The 25,787-nt window shown below is 34.7% G+C and overlaps 1 long non-coding RNA gene across 1 annotated transcript in view; it reads right to left on the minus strand.

Moving 5' to 3' along the window:
- Nucleotides 1-3,597: 3,597 nt before the first annotated feature.
- The window catches only part of LOC144577552 (uncharacterized), a 49,177-nt gene continuing 26,987 nt past the window's right edge, over nt 3,598-25,787 (minus strand). The window contains exons 2-5 of the long non-coding RNA XR_013521696.1: nt 15,632-15,864; nt 7,895-7,972; nt 6,269-6,354; nt 3,598-4,731 (exon numbers count right to left, since the gene is read on the minus strand). This is a non-coding gene — a long non-coding RNA (uncharacterized LOC144577552). The remainder of the gene's footprint in view (nt 4,732-6,268; nt 6,355-7,894; nt 7,973-15,631; nt 15,865-25,787) is intronic.

Consider the following 25,787-nt stretch of genomic DNA (forward strand, 5'->3'; position numbering starts at 1 on the left):
CACTATTTTTATAACAATTTTATGTATATTTTCAGTCATGTTAGTATACTGGAGAAAAGCATGCAAAAAAGAGACATAAGTATATACCTGTTTCACAACCAAATAATGCTGATGTTAAAAGGGAGGTCAGATAGGGAACTTATATAATAAAAACTTATGCATAGCATAACTGTTTCACTTAGCATATCTTAATAACCAGTCATTAGCATAGTAGTTTGCATCATTCTTTTAAAAATATGTCAAATGAGTTACTTCTTTGTTCTGTTTAAAACTTCCTCTGGTGATGTTAAAGAATTTCTCCTCTCTGCTCTGGTATGCATAGGGCCTTGACTAATCTTCCCAGACAGCAGCAGGAGTCCTAAGGCAGAGTCAGGCAGATGCAGAAAGGAACACTCATGAGACATCCTACGAACCACAAATCTGTTATAGGAGGATTTGATGCTGCTTATCAGGTATCTAGTGAGAACAAATGACTGGCTTCAAGTTGGTAATGCTCTGTCATTTGAGGTGTGAGAGATTGGGCAAAAGATTATCCAGCTTGTGGTTTACCCAGGTACTAACTCTCATCCCAACCTTAGGGAGTTTAAAAGTTATTTGATTCCTTCAAGAAGATTAAAAAAAGGATAGGAAAAATAATCAGCCTGTTTTTATTTTCATTAGTGGAAGTGTTGGGTTAAAAAAAGAAGCTGAAACCAACAGCAAAAATCATATTGATGTGAAATATGGATTTGAGATACCAGATTCTTAATTACATAAAAGTGACAGTTTGCTGAAATATTTGTATGGCAAAAACGATTAGACACATTGTCTAATAGGCAAGAGAAGTGATACACCATAATCTCTGCTTTTACTTTTGTTTACAGTAAGAGAATTTGCTTTTATCCAGAAGATATATAAAAGAAGTCAGAAAGACTAAGATAATTTCTGTTATAAGGGGCAGAAAGTTACCAGGAATAGGACAAAGATAAACCTAGGAATGCAAAAAGAAAGGTTATGATGGAAAAGGAAATTAGAAGCTCTGAGAAGCTCAGGGCATTTTGAAGAGAGTATTACCAGAGCTGAAGAGTAAATCAATAAAATGAGTTTACCATTCACAGACTATGGCTGAAAGAACTATCAAATGCTATGCTTTTGTAAGAAAGATGATAAGTCCAGAGGAAAGAATTGGGATAAAATAATCAAAAATGAGCAAATTAGTTGGTACTTGTATGAAGTAAATTAAAGTAAGCACTAAATGTAAATATTTGCAATAAAATTTGAGGGTACAAATATAGGAAGAATTAAGGATTGCTATTCTAACTGCCTGAGATGGCATCTCCATGTGGTTTTGATTTGCATTTCTCTAATGGCCAGTGATGACGAGTTTTTTGTCATATGTCTGCTGGCTACACAAATGTCTTCTTTTGAAAAGTGTCTGTTCACATCTTTTGTCCACTTTTTGATAGGGTTGTTTGTTTTTATCTTGTAAATTTATTTAAGTTCTTTGTAGATTCTAAATATTAGCCCTTTGTCAGATGATTAGATTGCAAAAATTATTTCCCATTCTGTTGGTTGCCGGTTCACTCTAATGATAGTTTCTTTACAATCATGCACTATTTGAACATGTACCCCAGAACTTAAAGTATAATAAAAAAGAAGGAAAAATATAGGAAGAATTATAGTGATGTAAAATATCATTAGGGTTTTGGAGAGAGAAATTTTAAAAGAATTTAGAGTCATTAGCAAGAGAATATTTTTCTTCATATGCTTTTAAGTTTTAATTTTAATTTCATTTGATAAAAGGAAAAAAGCTAATAATGTGAATCTTCCAGTGAGTCATTGGGAAAGGGGTTACGGTTAAGAAAATGTAATAAATTCAGTTGAAGTTCAGAAAACAACATAGAAAACCAAAATACATAATAAAGTAATTTATAAATGGGAAAGAAGAAAAATATTATGGAAATAAACACAATCAGTTTCATAATTCCATTAACTGTAACTGAATTAACATCATCATTTTAAATATCAAGATTCACTGACAAGAAAAAAATATACAAGTCTAATATTTTTATAGTTAATATAACCCAAGCATATAAACACAGAGGGGTCAATTATAAATGGATAGAAAAAAAAATAGGAAAATATAATGAGAAAAAACTTGGAGAGAATCAACATGATTGCTAAAAAGAGACTTTAGTATATATGCTTAGTTGGACATGAAGAGAGTCCTTAAATACTAATTTCCTAAAAGGACATGCCAGAAGATTAAACAATTCTAAAAGAGAAAGTGGCACATTTATAGTTTTGACGTGTGACTTTTTGCCACACTTCTATCAGTAACTGCTTACTATAGAAACCAAACACATTAGTAACTTTTCAACTGATTTGGTTAACAAAATTAACAGCCAAGATTAATCTAAAGTACATGTATTAGAATTTACAGTACTCCCCCTCTTATCCACGGTTTTACCTTCCGCAGTTTCAGTTACTTGCAGTCTGGAAATATTAAATGGTATTTCTTTGGGGTAACAATCAGCAGAGACTTCTATTTGGCCATCTAGTTCCCAATCTGTGTCTATCTTTTTAGGTTTTAATTTATGTTTAGTTGTAATCATATTTCATAACTTACATTTTCATATACATCTTAGAAATTTAAACTTTATATTTACCAAGAAAATGAGGTGAACTTTCAAAAGCCTTTTGTAACTATAGGTATGGTTCTATATTCTAATTACTATGATCTTAAGCTTTAAAACATTTTTCATGGTAAATATTGTTAAGGGTCTGCTTATTTGACCAGCACTATGTTTCCTCACTTTCCATTTTTTTAAGCTTTTATGTTGCTTGTTTATTTCCTTCTGTATTATTGGGTTTACTTAATTGGAATTGTCCTAACTTCTTTACTTAGATAATTGTAATATATGTCTGCATGTACACAAGTCTATACGTTTATCTAAATCGCTTAAACTGCAAACCACTAGTTTGATACATTGTGAAGATTTGACATTTAGTAATATGTATTTGCTAATTTCTATATAATTTACTTTGGAAGTCATTATTTAGAATTGTTTCAAAAGGTATAGGGCAGTAGTGTGTGTGTGTGTATGTGTGTGTGTGCATGTGTGTGTGTGCATGTGTGTGTGTGTGTGTCTTGGCTGCTTATTTTTTGTTGGGGATATGGAAATAATATTACATAGTTTGTAAAGTAAAGATTTTCTGTTTTCTCCAATTTGTTTGTAGGCTTCTATTTTAAAGCTATTAAAATATTACTGTCTCATTTCATTTGTTTTATGTATGGCCTTTTTAAAAAATAACTGATCTATGTGTGTTTGAACAGAAAGTCTTGTCTCTAACTTTTTTCTGGAACACCAAATTTAACAACTATCTACACACAGAATAAGCACATTCATAAGAACCAAAAACCAGGTGAACACTCACAGCATCTGGTTTTAACTTCACTTCACTGTAAGCGGCACCAGAGGAGGTAGGAAAGAGTCCTGAATTGCCAACGCCACCCACCCCTCCTCCAAGCCCCAGCAGCAGCCGCATGACACAGAAAATCTGTGCTCTTAGGAAAGGGAGAACATAGTGATTGTGAGACTTTGCATTAAACTCAGTGCTGCCCTGTCACAGTCAAAAGTAAAACTGGACTAACTCAATTGATGCCTGCCCATGGAGAGAATGTTTAGATCAGCCCTAACCAGAAGGGAATTGCTCATCCTAGTGATTGGAACTTGAGTTCCGGCAAGCCTTGCCACTATGACTAAAGGCTCTGGGGTTCTAAATAAACTTGAAAGGCCATGTAGGCCACGAGAACTGAAACTCCTAAGCAAGTCATGGTGTTGAGCTGGGCTTAAAGTCTGTGCACCCGGGGGTACATGACTTATTGAGACCCTAGTCTGGGTGGCTAAGGGAATGCTTGTGCCATTTCTCTGCAAACCTCAAGCAGCACAGCTCATGGCTCCAAAAAAGACTTCTTCCATTTCACTCAAGGAGAGGAGAGGAAAAAGTAAAGAGAAATTCCTTTTGTATCTTGGATAATAGCTCAGCGACAGTAGCATAGGGCAGTAGGTAGGTTTGTGAGGTCCCCATTGCAGGCTTTAGCTACCAGATGACATTTGTAGACACAACATGGTTCAGGAAAGAGACAGTCCCCTTGAAGGGAAAGATCCAATTGTGGCAGGATTTAAGAGCCCTTGGGCCCTGAATAATCAGCAGTGATAGTGATACCCAGGGAAAAAGCTGTGGGCCTTGTGTTAGATTCAGGGAAGCTCTGGCTTCAAGCAAGACCTAGCATATTTCCAGCTGGGGTGGCTTTAGTGAGAGACTCCTTCTTCTTGAGAAAATTGAAGCAAAAAGCAAAGGGGACTTTGCTTATACCTTAAGTATAGGTTCAATCACAGGAAGTTAGAGCACAAAGTGGGCTTTTAGGATACCCAATTCTATGTGTTGTCTTTAAGACAACATTTGTGGACCTGCCCTGGGGCAGAGGGGAACCCACTGCCCTGAAACGTGAGTTAGGCAGTATTACCACAAACTGACTGAAGAGCACTTGGGCCTTAAATCAAGAGCAGTGATAGCCTGGTGGTACTCACCATGGGCCTGGGGTGGTTGTGGTGGCCATGGGTTGACAGTCCTCGGCCTGTGGAAAGGGGAGGGAAGTGTGGGAAGCTTTGTCTTGTGGTTTGAATTCCAGCTCAGCCAAGGTTTTTGGCTTCAGTCCCAAGCCCCAGATGGCATCTCTGGATCTGCCTGGGGGATGGAGAACATACTTCTCTGAACATAAGCCTGGCTGGCTTGTGACCTGCTGATTGTAGTGCATTCCAGCCTTTGAGTGAATATAGGAGTAGTCAGATAGTGGTTACAGAGGGCCTTGGGTAAGCTCTGGTGCAGGGCTGGCTTCAGATCTGACCCACCCCATTCCTGGTGGTGGTGGCCACAAGGGTACTTGTGTCATCCTACCCTGAGCTCCAGGCAGCTCAGCATAGAGAGACAGAGACTCTATTTTGGATAAAGTAAAAGAAGGGAGCAAGAGTTTCTAACTGGCAATATGGAAAATTCTTCCAGATTGTACCAGGAGCACCAAGGTAGTACCTCTGTGAGTCTGCAAGAATCACAGCATTACTGGGCTTGTGGAACCCCGTAATGCATATAGAGCTTAGCTTACAGGACCCAATCTTTTCAAATGCCTGAAAATCCCTCCCAATTAGGAGAGATGAAAATAAGCCTAGATTGCAAAGACTACAATAAGTACCTAACTCTTCAATGCCTAGACACTGATGAACATCTGCAAGCATCAAGACCATCCAGGAAAACATGTCCTCATCACGTGAACTTACTAATACACCAGGAACCAATCCTGGATGTATTAGTTCACTCTCATGCTGCTATAAAGAATTATCTGAGACTGGGTAATTTATAAAGAAGAGGTTTAATTGACTCGCAGATCTGCATGGCTGGGTTGACCTCAGGGATGTTACAATCATGGCAGAAGGCACCTCTCACAAGGCAGCAGGAGAGAGAGTGCTGAGTGAAGAAAAAAGCCCTTGATAAAACCATCATATCTCATGAGAACTCACTCATGACTGTGAGTACAACATGGGGGAAGCAACTCCCATCATTCAATCATCTCCACCTAATCCCACCTTTGATATGTGGGGATTAATACAGTTCCAGGTGTGATTTGGAAGGGGACACAGGACCAAAGCGTATCACTGGAGAAATAGAATTATTTGATATTTCAGACAGATAATTCAAAATAGCTCATTTTTCAACATATTTTTTGAATGGTAAAATTTTAAAAAATAAAAAAATAGCTTATTTGAGGAAACTCAAAATTCAGTAAAAAACAGAGAAGAAATTCAGAAGTCTGTCAGTTAAAGTTAACAGACTGAAATTAATAAACAGACTCAAGCAGACATTCTGGACTTGAAAAATGCAATTGACATACTGAAGAATGCATCAGCATCTTTTAATAGCAGAATTGATGAGGCTAGGATGTTAATGAGAGATAATAAATAATTGGAAGGCACAAAACTCACTGATAATATTAAGTACACAGACAATGATAACACTGTAACTCTGGTGTGTAAAATGCTCTTTTTTTAAAAGATAGTCTAGCTCTGTTGGATCACTGCAACCTCCACCTTCCAGGTTCAAGTGATTCTCCTGCCTCAGCCCCCTGAGTAGCTGGAATTACAGGTGCTCGCCACCACATCCAGCTAATTTTTGTACTTTTAGTAGAGATGGTGTTTCACTGTGTTGGCCAAGCTTATCTCAAACTCCTGACCTCAGTTGATCTGCCCGTCTCAGTCTCCCAAAGTGTTGGCACAGTCTCCCAAACTGTGCCAAGCCAGGTTCGTAAATAGTCTTATCCTAAGAAAAAAGAATAAAAGTTGAACAATTAAAAAAAAAAAACAACTTCAGGAACATTTAGAGACATAGAGAATAAAATAAGATGTAAATTGAAGAAACAAAAAATTAGAAAGTAGAGTGATAAAGTGTAGAGTCTTTATTCATTTTTATAAATTTGTTTATGCAAACACTGTTACATTAATATCAGCTTAAAATAATGGTATGTAATAAAGTATTTGCAAGCCTCATGGTACCCTCAAATCAAAAACTTACAACACACAAAAAATAAAAGGCAAGAAATTAAATCATACCACCAAACCAAAAGAAGACAGGGAAGAAGGAAAGAAGGATAAGACCACAAAACAACCAGAAAACAAAAAACAATATGGCAAGAGTAAGTTCTTACTTATCAAACATAATTCATCTGTAAAGACACACCTAAACTGAAAACAAAGAGATGGAAAACATATTTTATGTCAATAGAAACCAGAAAAGAAGTAGCTGTACCAATATCAGAAAAAAAAAATTCAAAAGAAAAAAGAAGACAAGAACAAAGGAGGTGTTATTATATAATAATATAATTATATAATAATAAATGTGTGAATTTCGCAAGAGGATATAACAATTATAAATATACATGCACCCAACACTGGTGTTTTCATAAATATAAACCAAGTATTATTAAAACTAATGAGAGAAATACACCCCAATATAATACTACCTGGAGACTTCAACACTCCACTTTCAGTACTAGACAGATCTTCCAGATAGAAAATCAACAAATAAACATTGAATTTAATCTGCATTATAGACAAAATGGACCTAATAAATATTTACAGAACATTTCATTCAACTGCTACAGAATACATATTTTTTTCCTTAGCACATGGATCATTCCAAAGAGAGACCATATGTTAAGTTACAGAATGAGTACTAAATCTAAAAAACAAAAACAGAAAAAAAACCTGAAATATTATAAAGCACCTTCTCTGAACACAAAGAAATAAAACTAGAAATCAATAACAAGAGCAATTTTGAAACTATACAAATACATAAAACTAAAATCTATGCTCCTGAGACCAGTGGGTCTATGAGGAAATTCAGAAGAAAATGTAACAATTTCTTGAAACAAATGATAATGTGGAACACATACCAGTATCTATGGGATATAGCAAAAGCAGTATTAAAAGGAAAGTTTATAGCTATAAGCACCTAAACCAGCCAACCAACCAAACAAACAAACAAATAAAAAACCTTGAAATAAGCAGCCTAAAGATTCATCTTAAGAAACTAGAAAAGCAAGAGCAAACAAAACCAAAAATTAGTACAAAAAACTAAGAGCAGAAATAAAATTGAAATGAAGAAAACAGTATAAGAGATAAATCAAACTAAATTTGTTCTTTGAAAAGATAAAAGAAAAATTGGCAAACCTTTAGCCAGTCTAAGAAAAATAAAAATAGAGAGAAAAGACCCAAATAAAGAAAATCAGAAATAAAAAAGGGCACTATGATAAGTGAAGTAAGCAGACAGAGAAAGACAAAATTAGCATGTTTTCACTTACCTGTGGAAGCAAGAATTAAAACAATAGAGCTCATGGAGATAGAACAGAAGGATGGTCACCAGAGGTATGGATGAGTAGCTGTGGGTGGGAGGGATAGGAAAGTGTGGATTGTTAATGACTACAAAAAATAATTAGAAATGATTAATACAACCTAGGATTTGCTAGCATAACATGGTGACAACCAAAAATTATTTACTTGTACATTTAAAAATAACTAAAAGAGTATAACTGAATTGTTTATAAGACAAAGAATAAATGCTTGAGGTGATTGATAACCCATTTTTCCTGTGTGATGATTATGTATTATATGCCTGTATCAAAATATTTCATGTAACTCATAAATACATGTACCTACTATGTACTCACAAAACTAAAATTTTTACAATTTAAACACGAAATTAAACTTACCATTAAAACTTACAGGTAAAACAACTGTTAGCCTAATAGTTGTGCAGCAGAGTTATCTCAATGTTTCAATGCATAAATATCTATAGTTCACCCTTGAACAATACAAGAGTTAGTGTACTGACCCCTCTTGCGGTAGAAAACATGTAGATAAATTTTGACTTCCTCAAAACTTAACTACTAATAGACTGTGGTTGAAAGGAAAGTTTACAAAGGGCATAAGCAGTTCAATTAATACATATTTTGTGTGTTATATGTATTAGATATACTCTATTCTTTAATAGAGAAAAGAAAATGTTGAGAAAATCTATTTGCTATTTATTAAGTGGATTTGGATCATCATAAAGGTCTTCAACTTCATTTCCTTCATGTTAAATAGGCTGAACAAGAGGAAGAAAAAAGAATTAGTATTACTAAATCAGCCTCAGGGATAGCGGAGACAAAAGATAATTCAAGTGAACCCAGGTAGTTCAAACCAACATTGTTGAAGTTTCAGCTATGGCCTCCATCTAATCTAATTAACATGCTTCAAGGAATCATAATGGAAAAAGAGGTACAAGTCAAACTATGTCATTAACTCTGATGCGAAAACTATACAAGACCTGTAAGAGAGAAGACAAATAAAAGATGGTTAATTTTAAATATAAATGACAAAATTATAATCAAAATTAAGCCTTGCTAATCCAGCAATGTCTTAAAAACATATTTTCAGTTTTATTCCAATATTTAACAATAAATACATATTTAATTAATCATGCTAATTAAAGAAGCTATATGTGTTTTCCATAACAAACTCAGTAAAAGAATTGAATTAATTTATACACATTTCAGAAATAAAAATTTAGCAGAGTATATATGCCTACCCATAAGAATCCACTAGATGCTTGTAATAATAATATTTTAAGTATATATTCATATTTATGTCTTCCACTTTTAAATGTAAGAACAAGGCAAAAATACCTAATACCATTGTTTCTGTTTATTATTTTATTGTTGCCCCTGTCACTGCAATAAGTAAAAACTAAAAGAGACAGAAAAGGCATATACAAAAATTGAAATGAAAAATAAAATTACTTGCAAATAATATGGTGCAGTCATAGAAAATTGAAGATGTTCCCCCATAGGAAACTTCAGCAAATTTCTATTTGCTCACTTCTATGTGATCAATGCTCATAAATCAAACTAACAGTTTAATAAAACATTAGAAAAGCTAACTTAAGAAGATTATTTAAAAAGGAACATACATGTTAATTTAGCTAGGAATAAAGCAAGAAAAAGATGACTAATGTGACAAGGATACTAAATAAACTAAACTCATAATTGTGGAGACCCACTATCATGAAGACATAAATTAGCCAAAATTTATTTTGTTAATTTAACCTCATTCCAATTTAACACCCAATAAAGTTTTTTGGGGCAAAATTTATAGGAAATACCTAGTTTAACATTTAGCATTTACCTTATGGGGAACTAGTGGACTATTGGGGAAACGATACTGGATAAGGTGGGTTTATGAAAAAATAAGCCCATGTATCACACTGTACACACACACACACACACACACACACAAATTTTGACACATGTACTTGGTAAGAAAGACTTTTAAAAAAGAAAATAAAATTTTAGTAGTAGATCTGTAGATCTACAAGACCTTGAAGAAAAGAAATGAGAGGAAACCCTTATAACATGTGAACAAATAAAGATAAATTCTACTGTCCTTAAAGTAAATATTAATGGTAGAAGTTTTCCAAAACAATACTAAAATCCAGTCTTGAAAAAAAGAAAATATAGCTACAAAGCTTGCAATATACATAGGACTGATATCCAGAATATATAAAAACAAACTTTATCTTACAAGTGGTATATAAGGAGGGAGGAAGGAAAAAATGGAGGGAAAGAGTGGATGACGAAAAATAGTAAGCATTTTACAGAAGTTGTCAGGCCAAAAATATAGCTTTTATGATTTTTAAATAGGAAATGTAAGCTAAAATACAAAGTGATTTTCTTTGTATTTTCTCATCCACAATTTTGGTAAAAAAAATTTAAACCATTATAATACTAACTTTGTACAAAGAAGTAGAGAAGGAGAGGCTAGAAGATGTATTTGTGGAATATTTTGGTGTTTCCTTTCTAATAGTTTTTTCTCTTGCTAGGGTCTCACTTCGTTGCTCAGGCTACATTTTAGTGGTATGATAGATCACTAAAGCCTCAACCTCTCAGGAGCAAGCAATCCTCCCACCTCAGCCCCTGCCACCTGCCCCCCACCGCCCATTAGCTGGGAATACAGACATAAGGCATAATTTCCAGATAACTTTTTAAATTTTTTGTAGAGACAAGGTCTCACTATGTTGCTCAGGCTGGTCTCAAACTACTAACCTCGTGATTCTCCTGCCTGCCGTCCCAAAGTGCTGGGATCACAGACATGAGACATAGTGCCTGGCCATGTTTTTTTTTTTTTTTTTCTCCCAACTTTTATTTTAGGTTAATGGGGCATATATTGACATTTGTTACATGGGTAAACTGTATGTAACTGGGATTTGGTGTACAAATGATTTTGTTACCCAAGTAGTGAGCCTAGTATTTTGTCACCCTCTTCCCATCCCCCACCCTCAAGTAGTTTCCAGAGTCTTTTGAGTCCCTCTTTGTATCCATGTGTACTCAGTGTTTAGCTCCCACTTGTAAGCGAATACCTGTGATATTTGGTTTTTCTGCTTCTCATTAGTTCTCTTAGGATTGTGGCCTCCAGTTGCATCCATGTTATTGCAAAAGACATAATTTCATTCTTTTTATGCCTATGTAGTACTCCATGGTATACGTGTACTACATTTTCTTTATCTAGGCTAACATTAATGAGCATCTAGGTTGATAGGGTATCTTTGCTATTCTGAAAACTGTTCCAATGAACATATACATTCATGCGTAATGACGCATGGATATAAATTATGGCAGAATAATTTATATTCCTTTGGGTACATAACCAGTAATGAGACTGCCAGGTCAAATGGCTATTCTGTTTTAAGTTCTTTGAGAAACATCCAAACTGCTTTCCACACAGTGGCTGAACTAATTTACATTCCCACCAGCAATTTAGAAGCATTCCCGTTTTCTCTGCAACCTCACAAGCATGGATCTTTTGACTTTTTAATATTGCCATTCTGACTGGTGTGCAATGATATCTCACTGTGTTTTTGACTTGCACTTCTCTAATGATTAATCATGCTAAGCATTTTTTATATATTTGTTGACTCTTTCAATATCTTCTTTTGAGAAGTTCATGTCCTTTGCCCTTTTTAAATTTTTTTTTTTTTAATTTTACTTTAAAATCTGAAATACATGTGCTGAACATGCAGTTTTTTACACAGGTATACATGTGCCATCGTGGTTTGGTTCACCTATCAATGCATCATCTAGGTTTTAAGCTCCACATGAATTAGGTATTTGTCCTAATGCACTCCCTCTTCTTTCCCCCGACTCCCCAGCAGGCTCTGACATGATGTTCCCTCCCTGTGTCCCTGTGTTCTCATGGTTCAGCTCCCACTTATGAGGGAGAACATGCAGTGTTTGGTTTTCTGTTCCTGTGTTAGTTTGCCGAGGATGATGGTTTCCAGCTTCATCCATCAACTTGCAAAGGACATGAATGTATTGTTTTAATGGCTGCATAGTATTCCATAGTGTATATATGCCACATTTTCTTTATCCAGTCTTTCAATGATGACTTTGTCCATTTTTTTTAAACAGGGCTGTCTGTTTTTTGCTTGTTTATTTAAGTGCATTATAGATTCTAGATAATAAACCTTGCAGAGTTCACAAATATTTTCTCCCATTCTCTAGGTTGTCTGTTTTCTTTATTGATAGCCAGATTTTGTTGAGGATTGTTGCAACTATGTTTATCAGTGATGGTGGCCTGAAGTTGTATATCTGCCAGATTTTGGTATCCAAATGATGCTGGCCTCATAGAACAAGTTAGGGAGGCATCCTTCCTTCTTGACTTTTTGAAATATTTTTAGTATGTTGGCACCAGCTCTCCTTTATTTGTCTTGGTGAATTCAGTCATGAAGCTGTCTGGACCAGGGCTTTTACTGTTTGGTAGGCTTTTTATTACTGAGTCAATTTTGGAACTTGTTATTGATCTGTTTATGTATTCAACATCTTCCTGGTTCAATCTTGGGAGGTTATGTTTCCAGAAACTTATTCATTTCTTCTTCTAAGTTTTCTAGTTTGTGTACATAGAGGTGTTTGTAATGATCTCTGAGGTATTTTGTTTTGTTTTCCATGTGGGATTGGCAGTAATATCACCTTTGTCATTTCTGATTGTTTTTATTTGGACTTTCTCTAATTTTTTTCCTTATTTGTCTAGCTAGTGGCCTATACATTTTATTTATTCTTTCCAAGAACCAACTGTTGTTTCTGTTAATGATTTTATAGATTTTTACATCTCCAGTTCATTCAGTTCAGCTCTGGTTTTGCTTATCTTTTGTCTTCTGCTAGCTTAGAGATTAGTTTGCTCTTGTTTTTCCAGTTCTTCTCAATGTGTTGTTAGGTTGTTTATATTTTCTAACTTTTTTGATGTAGGTATTTAGCATTGTAGACGTTCCTCTTAACACTGCTTTAGCTGTATCTCAGAGATTCAGGAATGTTGTATCTTTGTTTTCATTCATTTTTAAAAAATTTGTGATTTCCACCTTAATTTCATTCTTTACCCAAAAGTCATTCAGGATCAGGTTGTGTAATATCCATATAATTGTATGGTTTTGAGAAATCTTCTTAGTGTTGAGTTCTATTTTTATTGTGCTATGTTCTGAGAGTGTGGCTGATGTGGTTCTGTTTTTTTTTTTTTTTTTAGAATTGCTTTAGGGCTGAGCATCAGGTTGATCTTAGAGTATGTGGTATGTGCGGATGAGAAGAATGAATATTCTGTTATTGAGTGCAGTGTTCTGTAGATGTCTGTGAGGTCCATTTGGTCAAGTATCAAATTTAGATCCTGAATATCTTTGTTAGTTTTCTGCCTTTGTGAGCTGTCTAATACTCAGTGTAGTGTTGAATTTTCCCACTATTATTATGTGGTTATCTATTTCTCTTCATGAGTGTTTAAGAGCTTGTTTAATGAATGTAGGTACTCCAGTGTTGATTGCATATATATTTACAATAGATAAGTCTTCTTGTTATCTTCAACCTTCTGTCATTATATAATACCCTTCTTTGTCCTTTTTGGTCATTTTTGTTTTAAAGTCTCTTTTGTCTGAAATAAGAATAGCAAACACTGGTCTTTTTTGCTTTCCATTTGCTTTATAGATCTTTCTCCATCCTTCTACTTAGAGCCTATAGGCGTCATTCATGTGAGATGGGTCTGTTGAAGACCCCATTACGGTCGTGTCTTGCTTCTTTAACCAACTTGCCACTCTGTGTCTTTTAAGTGAGGCATTTAACCCATTTACCTTTATAGATACTATTGATATGTGAGCTTTTGATCCTGTTATCATGTTGTTAGTTGGTCAATATGTAGACTAGAATATGCTTTATAGTGTCAGTGTACTATGAACTTAAGTGTGTTTTCATGGTGGTAGGTAATGGTCTTTAATGTCAATGTTTAGCACTACCTTAAAGAGTTCTTAAAAGACAGATCTGGTGATAATAAATTCATCCAGTATTGGCTTGTGTAAAAAGTATTTTATTTCTCCCTTGCTTATGAAGATTAATTTGTCTGAATATGAAATTCTTTGTTGGAATTTCTTTTCTTTAAGGATGTTGAATATAGGTCTTCAATCTCTTCTGGCTTGTAAAAATTTTGCTAAAAGTTTTGCTGTTTGCCTGTTGAATTTCCCTTTGTATAAGACCTGCCCATTCTCACTAGCTACCATTACTATTTTTTGTTTTGTATTGCCCTCAGAAAATCTAATGACTATGTACCTTGTTTCCTCTCTCTCCCTGTCTTTCTGGGATGCCAATGTGTTTTAGGCTTGGTCTCTTTCCAGGAGTCCATATATTTCAGAGTATTTGTTCATTTATTAAAATTCTCCTTTTTAATTTTTGTCTTACTAATATGAAGAACTAGTCTTTGACCTCTAAGATTACTTTCTCAGCTTAGACTTTTCTGTTGTTGATACTTCTGATTGTATTTTGATATTCTTGTAGTAAGCTTTTCAGCTCTAAAAGATCATTTTGGTTATTTTCTGAAATGGCTATTTCATCATTCGGCTCTTATGTTATTTTATTAGATTCCATGGATTGTGTTTCTCCTTTGTCTTGAATCTCAGTGATCTTTATTTCTATCCAGATGATGAATTCAAGATTAGTCATTTTCTCAATTTCAGTCTGGTTTAAAACCATTGTTGGGGAGCTAGTGTGATCATTTGGAGGTAAGCAGACACTCTAGCTTTTAGAGTTGTCACAGTTCTTGTGCTGCTTCTTTCTCATCTGTGTGAGCTAATGTTCCTTTAATGTTTGAAATTGCTGTCTTTTGGATGAGTCTTTTTGCTTTTATATTCTTTGATGCCCTTGAAGACTTGACTATGGTAGAAGTTGGGTTTAGTGGCTTTGTTTCTGGATGATTTCAGGAGGCCAAGGCTTAGCTCAGTATTTATGGGCTGCATGCTCTTAACCTGGGGGGCTGGAACCAGGTACATAGCTTTGCTTTCTGGTTCCTCAAGTTTAAGAACCTGCTGTACTGGAGGGACTGAGCTGTTCCCAGTCCACTGATAACAACATTCTGATATGTCTGATATGGGGTACCCATGAAGGTGCTTCAGCAGGGCAGTGGTGGGAAGACTTGGGTTCCCTCCCACACATGTTTATCCTGACATCAGGGTAGGCATGTGTCCTGTGTGCACAAATGTGTGCACCAGTGGCAGGGTGGTAGTGGGATGAGCATGCACCTGAATACCAGTGAAGCAGTGGCCTGGGGGTTGGGGGAGCCTGCTAGTTAGTGCATGCCAGCAAAGGCCCACCTGCAGAAGCAATGACTTTTAGGCAACGTCTTCTGGTGAAAGGGCTATGGCAGTGGCCATTGGCAAGGGCCTTGGCTGGTCAGCCAAGGCTGTGCTGCAAGTAAGTGTGGGTAGGAGGGGACCCTGGGACAGGCAAGGAACCAATAAATGCTAAATCCATCTAGAGAACTGTGAGCCTTAAAGAATGGACACCCATGGCCATGCTCCACTGCAGCCATTCCTACACCAAACCCCTGGGCTCCATGCAGGCTAGAGTTCTGTCTTTGCCCACTTCCTGAGAAGTTCTCCCTGACAGCTCAAATGTCTGTGGACATCATGAGGTTTCTTGAAGCTATGATTCCAGAGATCTGCCACAAGTGTGGGCCATTCTAGTACTGCCTTTACTCACCCCTTCCCCAGGATCTGCTCAGGGCCAGGAAAACATTGTAGTGCTCGACAACTCCATACAGGGTTCTCAGCTTCCTCTCTTTTCAGCCCAGGTTCTGCACCCTCCCTCTGTCCACTTTCAGTGTTGTCTTTCCAAAGACATGTTTGAAGTGTGCTGGTTCTCTTGATCATGTGGTCTCATAGTGAGAGAAGCTCTTTCTGTCTTCATCTAGTCAGCCATCTTGGTTCTTCCCTCTTGAATATATATTTGATAACATTTTAGAATGAAGTTTTTACATTGAAGAGCAATTTGGTAAATATAGTTAGATTGAAATACATATCTTAAAATCTAGCAATTTCCTTTTCAGATATATAACCTACATAAACATGTATATTCTATAAGATGCATAAGACATGATTTAGGCAAATATTGCATAATTACTTTAGGGAGAAAATAAATGACATTAAGTAGGATTATTCAGAGCCTTCGAATATATCTATAATTTTAAAAATATAAATACATTATACAAATATGGTAAAATTTTATGATTTGTTATCATTTGTTCATGAGTAATTGGTGTGCATTATATTTCTATTCCTGTATTTTGAAGTAATATATTATTAAAGATAATTTGAAAGGCTAAGAACATGCTTTTTTTGAGTGAGGTTTGTAATATATTATACACAATATATTAACTCATCCTTATTTTCAAGTGTTTTGCAAAACAGAAATATATGGGGGTAGGATTCTGCAGACATTAGGGTAAGGGACAAAGTGAGTTAATTTTGCAGTGGAAGGAGACAGCAGGTTGACCTTGCCCATCTGTCACCTCATGTGAGCCTTGTATCTGAAATGAGATTCTCTGTCTCCTCATGTTTCACATCCTGCATTCTGGATAGTCCAGGATTCATGCTCCAGAATGTAGGAACTTGGGAAATGCTAGGAGTCATTGAGAACACCAAGAAAGAGTGGATATCTGTTTTCCCCAGAACACCAGTTGCTGAGGTACTGTATCTAATAGATTGACCCATGATTCTCCTTTTATCACCAAAAAGCAAGGAAAGAAGAGAGGAAGGGAGAAAAAGATCACATGAAACTTAAAAAAAAAAAAAAATTCAAGCCTTCTGATAATTTTCCTTCCCACCCCAGTGCAAAATTAAGCACAAGACATCTGACAAATAATCTCAACTATTATGATAAGCACCCAGTAGAGAATACAAACTATCTAAGAAGTAATGAAATAGACAAAAGAAAAATAAAGATCTTGCACCAATAGAATTAAATCCTTTAGAACCAACAGGATTCGGAAATAATTGTATCAATATGTTCAGAAAAATAGATAACACCTTTAAAAGCAATCAGATATGAAGGAGGAAGAGATTATTATGAAAAGATTATCTAGAAGAAATTCTAGAAATTGTGTGTGTGTTGTGGTATATACCCACATATGTAGCCTTTTCAAAATGATACACTTAGCAGATGGGAATAATTGCATTGCAGAATAGACATAGCTGAAGAGCAGATTAGTAAGCAGAAAGATAGAGCTGAAAATATTTGAGAATGGGTCACAAATCTATTAAAGTAGGAAATTTTTTTAAATGCACCACAGTAAATGTATGATTCAGAATTTCTGATTATTCTCTATTAAAAATAGACAGTCCAGAAGGCAAAAAACACAGCAAACAGAAGGCAGAAAAATAATTAGGAAATCATTTCAGTTGACTTATGGAAGACATAAATATTTAGACTAAGATATTTAGACTAAATATTTAGACTCATTGAATTCAAAGCAAAATGTATAAGAAACTAGCAGAAAAAAATATGCCTATGCCATTGTAGTCAACATTTAGAAAATTAAGATTAACAGATATGCCTGGAGAAAATATGAAAAACTGCAAAGAAATAAGCATCACAATGAATTCAGATTCCTCATTCCAAACTTAAGAAAAGGAGACAATGGAGAAAATTACATTCAAAGTGAGAAATGATGAACATTGAAGAGGAGTAGATTAGGGGCAATAAATATTCACAAATCCATAGCCATTTTTCAGTAATATTGGTAGCGGCAGATGAATCTCATTAAGAAAACAATCCAAATGTCTTAGAATCTACACTAATTTCCTCTATATTAAAAAAAATCCATACCCCCTGTTAGAGTCATAAGCTACTAAATTTATTTGGATAAGTGAAAGAAGACTTTTCATTTTTAAAACACAATTCTATGAATTTAATGATCAGTCTCACCAGAAGCTGGATAGAAATCTCATGCATTTTGTATGAATACATTCAAAACACAGTTTGGATAATTAGACCATTCAAAATGATTTAAAGTGGCTTGACAAATTCTGTCTTAAGTTTTATAGGAGCAAACTATTCCTTATTCATGATAGACTTACTAATTAGAATGCTTCTGAGATAGAAAATTGTATGAAAATACTCTTTCTGTATCTGTAAATTTATTTCTGCCATTTTTACTTTGGAACAAAGTAAATAATTTGCTATTAATTATGACCAATTATAAATTTTGGAAAGTCACATTATTTTATTCAATGATCTTATTTGCATATTTTGGCCAAAGACAAGAAGCCTCTGCCAGATTTAAAATAAGGACAAAAACAGAGTCTTATTTCATCAACTCCACAAAACACAAGCAATATTGTGTTGAATAAAGCAAAAAGTGGTCTTTCATCTTTAGTGGGCATACTAAGCAATTTCCTTGCATTCAAAATAAGTGATTTTGTGTTTTTCCTGTGCTAAATATAAATTTCTAAACCATTTGTTTGCATGTATAGAAGAATATTGTTAATTATCTTTATACTTGGAAAGCCAGGGAAAAGCCCTTAAATTTTTATTTTGATGTTTGGTAAATCAGCAGTGTGATTATAGTAAACAATAATTTATTGTATATTTCTAAATAGCTAGTAGAGATTAATTTCAATGTTTGTAGTGCAAAGATAAATATTTTAGATGATGAATATTTTAACTATCATCATTTGATTATTACATATTATACAAATGTATCAAAATATTACATGTACCCCTCAAAATATCTGCATTTGTGTATTAATAAAAATAAAATATAAACAAGGAAAACTTTAATGCTGAACTTTATATTTCAGTAACTCTGTGAGAGAATATACTATATCTTGGTAGGTATATGTGGCACGTTAAAAATAAATATTATACTTTAGACAATTTGCATCCTTTTAAGTGGAGAGTAAATTATTTATACAAAAAATGCTTTTTTTAATGTTTATTAAACTATGAAAATAACATTGAGAGAAACTAAAACTTATTTTTTTATAAGCGTTTATGGCTTTGTTCTGCTGGTCAAAAATCACACATTAGCTTACATTTGAACATATGAATCTTTATTGATTATGCTATGGGGCTAATTTCAAAATAGGGTTTTCAATTTGCATTTGTTTTTGAAAGTAGTATAGTTATGTTATATAAATTAGTAGCAAAAATCCCTTTGTAAATCATCCAACATTCTTATTGAAATTGAATTTACTAAGAATTTAAAATAGCGGGATTTCAGGTTTCCTTTGTAAATATATTTTCTTATCATGTTAAATAATAAGCCATTTATTATTTTCCAAAGATACTTTTAAATATTGTGAGTAGACAAATTTTATCAAATGTCTTTTTGCAACTAATAAAAGAAGATCTAGTCATTGTTAAAATTTTGATTGTTGTCCATTCTGTATTAATAGTTTTTAAATATTGAATTATTCTTTCATGGTTATGATAAATATAACTTAGCATTAGTTTTTTGTTCTTTAAGTTTGCTGCTATTGTTGACTTTAAGAACTTTACAGTCAGTTTATGAAAAGCACGCATACAATCAAATGCAATTTGATGTTCTGGTTGCTATGATAGTATTTTGTAAAGGCCATTGTGAAAGGTAAAAGGGAGATGAGACTGACAACATTCAAACCTATTAATCAGTCAATGGGATAGCCTGCCTCCTGACATGGTGCAATAGAAAGTACATAGCAGTGTCTGTGTAGCATTCTTGTTTTAAAAATCAAAGTAGAACAAAGAACTTCTTCCTCATCACCCCTTCAATGAGAGGGTGAACAGGGGATAAAGTTACAATTTGGACAACACAAGAAGCAATCATTCAGTCAAAATGATATTAAAATTGAGTTGTTTTAAAATGGGACATGAAGAAAGATGTGGCATGAAGCATGGAGAATTGTTAAGGAACAAAGCAGACTAACAAAACTACAAGTAAGTTACTATGTTTGTATTTGTTTGATGCTAATTTAAACAAATCAATCATAATGACGCATTTAGAAGTTAATCTTGAGGAATTAATGAAATATTAGATAGTATTAAGAAGTTAATTTTGGTGTGTGATAATAGAATTGGGGTTGTTAATTTTAAATGTTTCTATAAAAATACTTAAGAATGAAAGGTAAAAGAATTATTACATTAGATTTGTTTTAAAATATCAAGCTATAATACTTATATACAAAATATTGATTGATAAATAAAATTGGCAAAATGTTATGTTTATTGGAAATATAATGAGCATATTGGCTTTCATTATACTGTTCTCTCTCATTGTTTGTATATTTAAAACTTTTTTAGGATAAAATTTTAACAACAAATATAAAGTAAAAGGCCTGAGAGAAGACTGTCTGCATTAAGATAATAAGAAAACATTCTTTCATAGTGTTAAAAATATTGTTTATTTAAATGGAATGCTTTTGTCATCTGCTGCTAAGACCCTTTGCCATGGTATTTAGAATCACTGGTGATGTGCCACATGAAAATAGTTTTTGAAAAGACATTATACAGACTTCATACAAATAACATTCAAAAGATCTCACTCCGAACTCTCTTGTACTCTTAGTTTAAGTAAGATACTATGTATGTACCTTGTTTGATGTCTTGCTTATAAAATGCAATTTTGTTTTATTTGTTATGAACTATGAGAAAGAACACAACAATTGGAGAGCTGTTTTCTCCCCATCAGTGTTAACACGGATAAAAGATTTGTTTATTTTTTATGTTTTGATAAAAAGTGTATATAAAATAACAACTAAACATTACTATGGTTTATTTGGTAGCAGATATAACTCCATCTAAAACAGCGTAGGCAAGGAAAAGTAAAACTTCATATGCAAAGGAATATATTCAGTATTAAAAATTGATTTACATTTATCTTCAAAAAAATTAGATTATTATGCCCAGGAGAAAAAGCAGACTCCACAATTGTGCTAAAACAAAACTTTTTCTGGGATGCAACTTCAAATATATGTATTTATATGATTTGTTTTCTCTGTCTAATCAGTGAATTTATAAGACCATCTTCTGCCATCTCCCAATGAAGAGAGGGTTATAAACTTTCCAGGTATGAAGTAGAGGGTTTCTGTACCATGATGCTGTCTGTGTTGAGGGAAATGCTGGAAAGTGTGAGAGTGCTAGAGCATAGCCATCTATCTTGTTAGCCATCCATTTTAAAAAAATTATTTATTATACTTTAAGCTCTGGGGTAAACGTGCAGAATGTGCAGTTTAGTTACAAAGGTATACACGTGCCATGGTGGTTTGCTGCATCCATCACCCTGTCATCTACATTAGGTATTTCTCCTAATTCTATCCTTCTACAATCTGCCTACCCCCTGCTATCCCTCCCTAGCCCCCCACCCCCTGACAGGCCCCGGTGTGTGATATTTCCCTCCCTGTGTCCATGTGTTCTCACTGTTCAACACCCACTTATGAGTGAGAACATGCAGTGTTTGGTTTTCTGTTCTTGTGTCAGTTTGTTGGCTTTGCTAGAACAGCATGAGAAGAGAAAAAGGCAAGAAAAAGGTATAAGAAATAATCCAACAAATCAAAAGAACAAATGAACCAGGTAGATTTTTCAGATAGATGAGAATATGCCATCTGTGGTTCAATGCATGATTGAAACAAGTAGAATTTGTTTCTCCTTTTTTTTAAAAAAAAATTTATCACTTCTATCAGAACCAATTTTTCTATATGAAATTGGCCTAGTTTCAGAAAATACTATGTCAACCTATTTCTCATTACAACAATTCTAGAAAATGTGTGTAATACCAGGTAAGTTTTTCTGACATTTAATTGTGTCAAAAAGTTTAATGAACATAGTCTAATTAGTAGTGTCTGATTATCCTACCCCAATTATTCATTGGAATAACCACAAAGGCCTCAGAGATACAAATAATGAACAAGGACACAAAGAAAGCTTGGTCCAGCTTCTAGACTCTTAGAGCAACATATGTGAAAGGAAAATATCTTGGGCCACTGAGATCACTAAGGAAAATGCAAGATGAAACTGCTTAGGGCAAACCTGCCTCCCATTCCATTAGAAGTCACTCCTTTGATGAGATAGATGCATATCTGATTTGCCTCTTTTGGAAAGGCCAATCAGAAAGTCAAAAGAGTGTAGCCAATGGTGTATCACCTGTCTGTGACTTGGAAGCTCCCTTCCAGGTGAGTCTTCCTGCATTTGCTTCAAGTTGTCCCACCTTTCCAGACTAAACTAATGTACTTCTTACATATATTGATTGATGTCTCATGTCTCCCTAAATGTATAAAATCTAGTTGTGCCTGACCACCCTGCGCATATGTCAGGGCTTGCTGAGGCTGTGTCACAGGCGACTCCTCAACCTTGGCAAAATAAACTTTCTAAATTAACTGAGACCTGTCTCAGAATTTCTGAGTTCACACTATCAAGATTTAATCCTTGAAACACTAAATCAAGGGCAAATAAGACTAAAAGGAACCGGTTTCCAGAACTGAAACAGAAATAAAAACTTCAGCATCTACCTCTTACCACTAAGAAAGTGCGCCTTTTAACATGGTGAGAGCTCCATCCACCCAACCTCTTTGTGCATTCAATCACAAAGTGCCACTCAGTCCTCTTACAAAGGAAGGGTGAAGAGCAGAGGCCACAGTGCATGAAGTAACCCACAGGAAGCTGCCCTCCAGTGGGCAGCCTGTGGTTTTGTTTTTTGCCAACTTCAAAGCAGAGTCCAGCACTTTTTCTCCTGAAAAAGAAAATCCACTCCAAAAAAGCACTGGGGAGCAAAGTAGATTTTACAGAAGATTCTGTGGGGACACAGAAAAGAGGATTTGTGTCACACTAGAAAGCAAATAACCTAACACAGAGTCTCACATTATTTTTCCCCACATTCCTGTTTTGCTGGTGGCCATTAGACCCCTGTCTGTCTTTCCAGAGACTTGCCCACAAAAAAACTACCTCCTGGGCTTTCCTCCCTCTAACTAGAGCTGTTTGAGGACTCCTGAGCTCTGGAGGCCCAATTCATTGTAGCCTTATCTAATCATTCATTTAATGAACTACTCTAGCTGCCCTAGGGGAATCTGCTGCTAAGAAAACAGTTTTGTGTCATTATCTTTGCATCCTGGAATGTGAATAAGCGACTATTAGGACAGAGTCTGGAAGGACCCTCAATAAAGGGTATGCATATGTCTGAATGCTTTCCTGTATTGCATAGAGCCAATGCACCATATCTAAATGTTGTTCATTACTAAGTGAGACAGAATTGCCTTATCCTTACTGCTAAGCTGATTTCCAGAAAAGCCTCCTTCATTAGATTCCAGGTCCCTCACTTGCAGAGTCTATATAGGTGCTGTAAGTAGGTGGAATTATGCAGTATTTATCAACCTTTAATGTGCACCCGAATCACCTGAGAATCTTGTAAAAATTTGCAGATTTGGATTTAGTATGTCTGAGCTGGGGCATAAGGTTTTACACATTTTTTTTTTTTTTTTTTTTTGAGACAGAATCTCACTCTGTCACCAGGCTGGAGTACGGTGGTGCAATCTGGGCTCACTGCAACCTCCGACTCCCCAATTCAAGCCACTCTTCTGCCTCAACCTCCCGAGTAGCTGGAATTATGGGCACACACCACCACAACCAGATAATTTTTTTTTTTTTTTGCATTTTTAGTAAACACGAGATTGCACCATTTGGCCAGGATGGTCTTGATCTCTTGACCTTGTGATCCGCCCGCCTTGGCCTCCCAAAGTTCTGGGATTACAGGCCTGAGCCACCACATCAGGCTGGTATTACATTTTTAACACCCTCCCCCATGCTTTTGGTCCATAGACCCTACTTTGAGTAGCAGGGAGGTTGTTAGAGTGTTAGCAGTAAAAGAATGGGAGAGGGAGAGATATCAAATTGTAATCAGAAAGCACTTCTATATAAAATTTCTGGTAAATGAATTATAGAAAAAGAAAGAGACTCAGATTTCCAAGATGCCAGTAATTTGTATGGAGTTACTTATTCATTCAAAATACTCTATATATCAATTTTGTAGCTAATTTCATACTCTTTTTCTTAAAGAGAACCCCTAAAATTATATAAGCTTCAGGCTCCAGAAAGCCTGGATCTGTCATTGCAGGTTGAACCAAAAATTTGGTTTGAGTTGTGCATATCCCCTAAGCCACATACATCTGAAAAAAAAGGTGTCTATCATTAGGAAGTAGGGAAATTAGGAGAAAACAATAAAATCTCTATATTTTATTGCTGCCATAAACAAGGCCTAGAAACATCTGTTTTCAATCAAGGCTGAGTAAAAATAAAGGGGAAAGAAAGCAATACATATCTCTACTAAATATGGCTCTACAACATAAAGAGGGATCTTACTATAAGGATAGAAGAAAAACACTGATTTCTATTAGAATGAAAACACTTTTAAACTATAATGTTTAGTATTGAACAATATAACAAAGAAAATTATGAAGTCTTAGAAAAAAAATAAAGAGGTACTCAAAATGAAGCTTGAAATATAAAACATCAAAACTATGTAAGTCTAAAAAAAATCCACACTTCAAACAAATGAAAAAGATCTAACAAAGAACCATATGTATACTTGTAAAATAAGATTAGCTGATGTCAAGTAATAGGAATTACAACCTAGAATATGTCAACTTTAAAACCTGATGTAAGAGGCATCAGAGCAGAAGGGAGATTATTTTGCTACAGGATGTCACTTACATGAAAGACAACTGAAACAAAATTCAAAGTGAACTGATAGGAAATAAATCATTGGAAAAAATATCAGTATAGTAGTGGTATTAGTCTATGCAATCTTAAGTAGACAAACTTACAAAAGGGAAATAGTATCCATAAAGAACATAATTTATAGAAGGGAGTGTTATATATTAAATAAATTCTTCCATGGATTAGGAATAGAGCTGTGTTCAAAGATCCAGAGTTTTATTTTGCACATGTGCATATTCCAAGGCTAAAATCAATTACAAAGAAAAACAAATGAATACAATTCAAATATTTTGAAAACATAGTACGAAAAAAATGGTACAAACTTTAAAAAGTCAAAGTTACAAATTAATGCCTTTCAGAACATATCAAGCAATCAACTACACAATAAAAGATATTTTCAAAAGAAGCAATTATATCAAAATTAAGTTTCACAACCTAGGCTGCACTGAGAAGTAAAATCACAATCTCATATGCTTTAGTTTATATTTTTATAAAAGGGACTAAACTTTAAGCTTTAATAATTAGAAAAGAACAAATGTATAGAAAAAATACAACACAAATGTTTTTTAAATTAAACTACAGGACAAAATGGAATAATTAGAATTGATAATTCTGAGAGCCACTTTAAGGAAATCTAATATAATAAGCACCACCACGCCCAGTTAATTTTTGTATTTTTAGTAGAGATGGGGTTTCACCATATTGGCCAAGATGGTCTCAATCTCTTAACTTCATGATCTTCCCGCCTCAGCCTCTAAGAGTGCTGGGATTACAGGCATGAACCACTGCACGAGCCAGATTAAGGCTTTTTTTGTAGAAGGAGAGTAAAATCTGTCTTCAACATTTTTAAAAGAAAACAAGTAAATTTAATTGCTGATATTGGAGTATCTCATAGAAAATCACAAAAATAAAACAAGGTTTTGAAAGGGTAGGGATGAAGCTGGGCTTCTAGATGAACTAAAGCAAAGGTCTTTCACATCAGAATTCCTTTCCAAAGGGTAAGGTACTTACAGGCTTTATTTTAACAGAAGTAGTTTATTTATCAGGGCTAATTCTGTTTTTTTGTATGTTTGTTTTTAAGATCGAGTCTCACTGTGTCACCATGCTGCAGTGCAGTGATGTGATCTCAGCTCACTGCAACCTCCACCACCTGGGTTCAAGCGATTCCCTTGCC

This window comes from Callithrix jacchus, chromosome 8, assembly GCF_049354715.1.
Source record: "Callithrix jacchus isolate 240 chromosome 8, calJac240_pri, whole genome shotgun sequence".
NCBI lineage: Eukaryota > Metazoa > Chordata > Mammalia > Primates > Cebidae > Callithrix > Callithrix jacchus.